This window comes from Ursus maritimus, unplaced genomic scaffold (assembly GCF_017311325.1).
Source record: "Ursus maritimus isolate PB19 unplaced genomic scaffold, ASM1731132v1 scaffold_17, whole genome shotgun sequence".
NCBI lineage: Eukaryota > Metazoa > Chordata > Mammalia > Carnivora > Ursidae > Ursus > Ursus maritimus.
In genome coordinates, this window is record NW_024424119.1 from 51,743,049 (window position 1) to 51,750,252 (window position 7,204).

Below are 7,204 nucleotides of genomic sequence, written 5' to 3' on the forward strand. Positions count from 1 at the left end.
TACTTAAAAACTAAAAAATATTTTTTTTAAATCATCAAGCCATGGGGCGCCTGGATGGCTCAGTTGGTTAACCATCTGCCATCAGCTCAGGTCATGATCCCAGGGTGCTGGGGTCGAGCCCCACATCGGGCTCTCTGCTCAGCAGGGAGCCTGCTTCTCCTTCTCCCTCTGCTGCTCCCCCTGCTTGTGCTCTCTCTCTCTCTCTCTCTCTCTGTCAAATAAATAACTAAAATCCTTAAAAAAAAATCATCAAGCCATACTCTAAAAAGGGTAAATTTAACTGTAAATTGTACCTTCATTCAAAAATGGAAAGATACATCTGCACTAGTCATGGTAACATAGGTTCTGCTAAAATAATAAATACCCAACTCCAAAGTCTCAGAAACTTACAGCTTTCCAAACATAGCTCCTGGGATGTCTGCGTGGCTCAGTTGGCTAAGCATCTGCCTTTGGCTCAGGTCATGATCCCAGCATCCTGGGATCATGTCCCACATCAGGCTCCTTGCTCTGCAGAGAGCCTGCTTCTCCCTCTGCCTGCTGCTCCCCCTGCGTGTGCCCTCTCTCTCTCTCTCTGGCAAATAAATAAATAAAACTTTTTTTTAAAAAAGCATATCTCTTTTTTACTCTCTGTTTTTTTCTCTGGTCAGCCTGGGGCTCTGCTTCTGTTAAGCTGAAGGACTTTAGGACTAATTTTGATGGGGCGGCCACCTTCTGGAGCACTGCTGGTCTCCATGGCAGAGAGAAAGAGGAAAGAGGAAAATCATGCCCTGGCTCTTAAAGCCCCCACCTGGAAGTGACACATGGCACTTCAATTCCTTTTTCTTGCTGGTCAAAGGAAGTTGCATGGTCATATCTATGTTCGAGGGAGGGCTTACCATTCACCCAGGAGAAAGACAGCAAATGTTTGGTAGACGGCACTGATGAATTCCACAACCTCCACTATGATGGTGAATTTGTCAATTCCTTTTTGTACTATCACCAAGTTTTACTCTAGACTGTCGCTGGAAGCTACAACATTATGTGCATACAATTTAGAATTATTATGTACTTCTGGTAAGTTGAAGTCTTCTCATTATAAAATAGCTTCATTTTATTAGTCATCTTTTGCTAAGTTAGGCTGCAAGATAGCATGATGGCATGAATCACTCACTCGCTCTTCAAAGTACCCACCTGGAAGTCACACCTTTCATGTGACCTGAGCCAAAGAAAGTCACATGACCACACCTAACTTCAAAACATCAGTGCCCTACAACAGTAAGGGTTAATTTCTCACTCAGGTTCTCTGTCCTTTGTGGGTCATGCATAGCACTACCCGTTCTTCATTCTGTATCTTCATTCAGGGACCCAGGCCACAGCATCCCCATCTGGGACATCATCCTGTGGCAAAGGGAGGCAACAAGGATTCTTAAAGCTGTGCTCAGGAGTGCACACATAACTTCCCTTCATGTTTCAGTGACCAAGCCTGAAGTCCATGGGGTGGGAAATACAGGCCTCTTATAGGGAGGGGCTGTAAATTATTGAAAAACAATAATGCAATCCATAACACTATTTTTGGCCATGCTTTTCCCTTAAAGTCTATTTTATCCGAAGTTAATAAAATAGCCAACAGACCCAGCATGTAATCTCTTTCACCGTTCTTTTAATTAAAATTCCCCATCTTTTTGTTTCAAACAGTATATACCTTGATGTTTTATTTATTTTTTTCCATGATTTTCCACCTCAAGTTTTTAATGAAACAAGGAACGAAAGACATTTATGGAACAATCCTTGAGCAGAATCCTTCCAGACATTTGCAGACTTTTTCCTCAGTCAGTTATAGATGTTTCACCTACAATTAAATTGGATAATTTGTAATGGCTCTCCTTTATCAAGTTTTTTCTTTTCTTTTTTTTTTTTTTAAGATTTTACTTATTTATTTGACAGAGATAGACACAGTGAGAGAGGGAATACAAGCAGGGGGAGTGGGAGAGGAAGAAGCAGGCTCACAGCAGAGGAGCCCGATGTGGGGCTCGATCCCACAACGCCGGGATCACGCCCTGAGCCGAAGGCAGACGCCCAACCGCTGTGCCACCCAGGCGCCCCAGTTTATCAAGTTTTTTCAATAATGTTACATAGCAACACATTTTCTTTTTGCACTTATATGTGATCAGTTTACATATTTTTTTTATTTCAAGCTTTTATTTAATTCTAGTTAGTTAACATACATGGTAAAATTGGTTTCGGGCGTAGAATTTAGAGATTCATCACTTACATAGAACACCCATTGCTCATCACAAGCGCCCTCCTTAATACCCATCACCCGTTTAGCGCATCCACCCCACATCCCTCCATCAACCCTCAGGTTTGTTCTCTATAGTTAAGAGTCTCTTACGGTTTGTTTCCCTCTCTCTCTCTTTTTCCCCTTCCTCTATGTTCATCTGTTTTGTTTCTTAAATTCCACAAATGAGTGAAATCAAATGGTATTTGTCTTTCTCTGACTGATTTATTTTTCTTAGCATAATACACTCTAGCCCCATCCATGTTGTTGCAAATAGCTAGATTACATTCTTTTTTGATGGCTGGGTAGTATTTCATTGCACATATATATATATAGATATATAGATATATTTCATTGCATATATATATATATACATATATATATATATATGGATAAAGAAGATGTGGTGTATATATATATATACCACATCTTCTTTATCCATTCATTAGTTGATGAACATTTGGGCTCTCTCCATAATTTGGCAATTGTTGATAATGCTGCTATAAACATCAGGGTGCATGTGCCCCTTTGAATTAGTATTTTTGTATCCTTCAGATAAATACCTAGCAGTGCAATTGGTGGGTTGTAGGGTAGCTCTATTTTCAACTTTTTGAGGAACCTCCATGCTCTTTTCCAGAGTGGCTGCACCAGCTTGCATTCCCACCAACAGTGTAAGAGGTTTCCCCTTTCTCTGCATCTTTGTCAAGATCTGTCGTTACCTGAGTGGTTAATTTTAGCCATTCTGACTGGTGTGAGGTGGTGTCTCATTGTGGTTTTGATTTGTATTTCCCTGATGCCGAGTGATGTTGAGCATTTTCCCATGTGTCTGTTGGCCATTTGAGTGTCTTCTTTGGAGAAATATCTGTTCATGTCTTCTGCCCATTTCTTGACTGGATTATTTGTTCTTCTGGCATTGAGTTTGATAAGTTTTTTTATAGATTTTGGATACTAACCCTTTATCAGATATGTCATTTGCAAATATCTTCTCTTTTAGTTTTGTTGATTGTTTCCTTTGCTGTGCAGAAGGTTTTTATCTTGATGAACTCCCAACAGTTCATTTTTGCTTTTGTTTCCCTTGCCTCCAGAGACATGTCTAGTAAGAAGTTGCTACGGCCAAGGTAGCTTGATGTTTTTTTAAAAAACTTCGTGTTAGGGGGCACCTGGGTGTCTCGGTCAGTTGGGTGTTGCCTTCGGCTCAGGTCATGGTCCTGGGGTCCTGGGATCAAGCCCCACATTGGGCTCCCTGCTCAGTGGGGGGGGCCTGCTTGTCCCTCTCCTGCCCCCCTGTTCATGCTCTCTTTCTTTCTCACTCTCTATCTTAAATGAATGAATAAAATCTTTAAAAAACAACAAAACAAAACAAAACCTTGGTGTTAGAATTTCTTTTAACTAGAAGGCTTATTAAAATGTATTTATTATGATTACTGATACATTTGCATTTCTTTTCCCACTTTATTTTGTGCTTTGTATTTTTTTCATGTTTTATGTTTTCATTTCTGCCTTCCCCCCTCTTTCTTCCTTTCTTGCTTGCCTTCTTTTTTAAAATGTTGTTTCAGGGGGCGCCTGGGTGGCGCAGTTGTTAAGTGTCTGCCTTCCGCTCAGGGCGTGACCCCAGCGTTCTGGGATCGAGCCCCACATCAGGCTCCTCCGCTAGGACCCTGCTTCTTCCTCTCCCGCTCCCCCTGCTTGTGTTCCCTCTCTCGCTGGCTGTCTCTCTCTGTCAAATAAATAAATAAAATCTTTAAAAAAAAATGTTGTTTCAGGATTCCTTGATGGCTCAGTCAGTTAAGCACCTGCCTTTGGCTCAGGTCATGATCCCAGGGTCCTGGGATTGAGCCCAGAGTTGGGCTCCCTGCTCAGTGGGGAGTCTGCTTCTCCCTCTGCCCCTTCTCCCCATTCATGTGCTCCCCCCACTTAAATAAATAAATAAATAAATAAATAAATAAAATCAATCTTCTTAAGAATTTTTATTTTTCTTCTTCTGGTTTGGTCTATTGTTCTATTTTTATTCTTTCAATGGTCAGCCCCCAAATCTAGTGTTCATACTTAATCAAAAGTCTAATGCTAATTAATATTTTTATGGACAGTACAAAGACCTTGGTTTAACTGAACCAATGGCTCCAACTCTTCACTTTCCCTGTATGCAAACCCTTTGCCATGATCCTTCATAGCTCCCTTCTGCTATAACACTGGGCTCAGTCATGTGACTTGCTTTGGCTAATTAGACGTAAAAAGAGTCTTGAAAATGTGCTTGTACATTTCCATTGCTCTCTTTTGTGTCCCTGCCATTGCCATGAGAACTTATCCTGACAGCCTGGCTGGTGAGTGAGACACATGGCGCTGAGTAAAGGCCCTCAGCCAAGACCATTCTAGATTAGCTGAGCCCAGGCACGTAAGCAAGTCCAGCCAAGCTCAGCAGAGCTTCCTAATCCACCCCCAGCTGACAACAGATGTGTGAGCAATAAACAAATATAGTTGTATCCCTCTGAGGTTTTGTGGCTGTTTGTTATGCAATAGATAACTCATGCATCCTTCATAACACTTTACCTTCAGTTATCGTCTTATGTACAATAACTCCATTATTTGTTTTGCCTTTCTGAATCCCACAAATTATTAATTGTTCTTGTTTCTTGTACTCATATTTGTTCCCATTTACTCATGTTTGCCATTTTATTTGCTCAGCAATCTTTATTGTTCCTTAGAGCTTCCTCTTGGGATCATTTTATTTCTTCCTGAAATGCATCTTCTAGAAGTTCCTTCGGTTAAATTCTGTTGGTAGAAACTCTTAGTTTTTTTTTAACTTTAAAAATATATATATTTATTTATAAGAGAGGGTGAGCACAAGCAGGGGGAGGGGCAGAGGGAGAAGCAGACTCCCCGCTGAGCAGGGAGCCTGATGCGGGCCTCGATCCCAGGACCCTGGGATCATGACCTGAGCTGAAGTCAGACGCCTAATCAACTGAGCCATGAGGTGCCCTGAAACTCTTAGTTTTTGTTGATCTGAATAGTACTTTGTTTTCATTCTTGAAAGATTAAATATACGATTCTAGGTAGACAATTATTTTCTCTCATCACATTAAGGTGATTATTTCATTAATGATATTATCTCATGCTACTATTATTATCGCTGCTCCCATTAGTGCCATTGAACAATCAGGAGTAGGTATCACGTCATTCCATTATAGATTATCTGACTTTCCTCTCTGCTTTTAAAAAAACATCTCTTGGGGAGCCTGGGTAGCTCAGTCGGTTGACTGTCCAACTCTTGGTTTTGGCTCAGGTCATGATCTCAGGGTCATGAGATCAAGCCCTGTGTCGGGCTCCTCACTCAGGTCGTAATCTACTGGAGAGTCTCTCCCTCTGCCCCTCCCCCCACACTCCTGTGTTCTCTCTCAAAATAAATAAATAGATCTTTAAAAAAAATTATCTCTTGTGCTTTGGTGTTCTGCAGTTTCACCAGAATGGATCTAGGTTTTCTATTTCCTATCATACCTGGGAATTCAGTGCATTTCTTGAGGATTCTTATCTTTCATCAATTCTGGAAAATTCTCAATCATTATTTGACAATTGCCTTGCCCACATTCATTTTATAATCTCCTAACATAATTGACAAGCCTATGATGAACCTCCTCACTCTTTTCCATTTCTTTGTCTCTCTGGGATGCTTTCTGAGTTATTTTCTTCAAATCTATCTTTTAGTTCACTAATTACTCTTCATCTAATTTGGTGCTTAAACCTTCCAATGAGCTATTCGTTTAAAACAGATCTTGGGGTTCCTGGATGGCTCAGTCAGTTAAGCATCTGAATCTTAGTTTTGGCTCAGGTCATGATCTCAGGGTGGTGGGAGAAGCCCCGCATTGGGCTGTGTGCTCAGAGCAGAATCTGCTGGAGATTATCTCCCTCCTCTCTCCCTCTGCTCCTCCCTCTGTTTGTGCTTGCTCTCTCACTCTAAAATAAATAAAATCTTAAAAAAAAAAGAAAACAATTTAAAGAGAAAAAAAGAAAACAGATCTGCCTCTGCTGCTTGACTTCTCTGCTTATTTCCTTATGGGTTTTGTGGTTATTGATTATGAGTTCATATTCATTTGGAAGCGTATCTGTGGGAATTCTTTGAGACCTGGGTTGACAGTTAGTTCTTCCAGACAGAACATGTGTTTGTTTCAGCCACCATAGGTACTATCAACTCGGGTCCATTTTAAATTGAAATGTTCAGCTCGTGAGCTTTTGGACCATGAAAACATTGTGGCCATGTGATGGCCAGACTTTAACCATGCATCCATTAGGTGTAAAGTGCATTGCCTCTCCAGCTAGAGCCAAGGCAGAGAGATACAACTTTCCTTGCTTCCTATCTCTTCCAGGCAGATTTTCCCCCCTCTCATTTATCCTTCCCCTAAAGATATGTCCCTTCTTGGGTCCCAACCTGATATTCCAATTTGGTTCTCATCTTGCCTGGACCTCTGTAGATGCCCCTCCAGCTAGTCGCAACATCATTGTTTACCTACCTCCAGAGATGATTTTCAAAATATTTATCAATATAATACACATGCTAACCAATCAGAACAAATGCAGACTGTATCTCCACATAACTTCTGAATATCAACCCTTTCTAACTTTCTAGGCTTGTGTTTCTGCTTTCTTCCTGGTCTCAGATGATTTCCCTGACTTTCTCACAAGCTTATCTAGGTATTGAAAAGGGTGCTTTCAATATTTCTCCTAGCATTTTAATAGATTTTGTTGCTGTTATATTTGAAGAGTCTACAATTGCTAGAAATAAAGTCCAAGTAAGAAATGTATTAGGCTCATCAACAAAACATCCAGAGGTAAGCTAGAACTGTAGCTTAATGTCATGAGACCTAGGCTTTCAATCTTTCCATTTTGCCAGCTTTAGCATTTGCTTGTCACATCACAGGCACATGATTGGGACTGGACTTGCAAATTTCAGGTCTG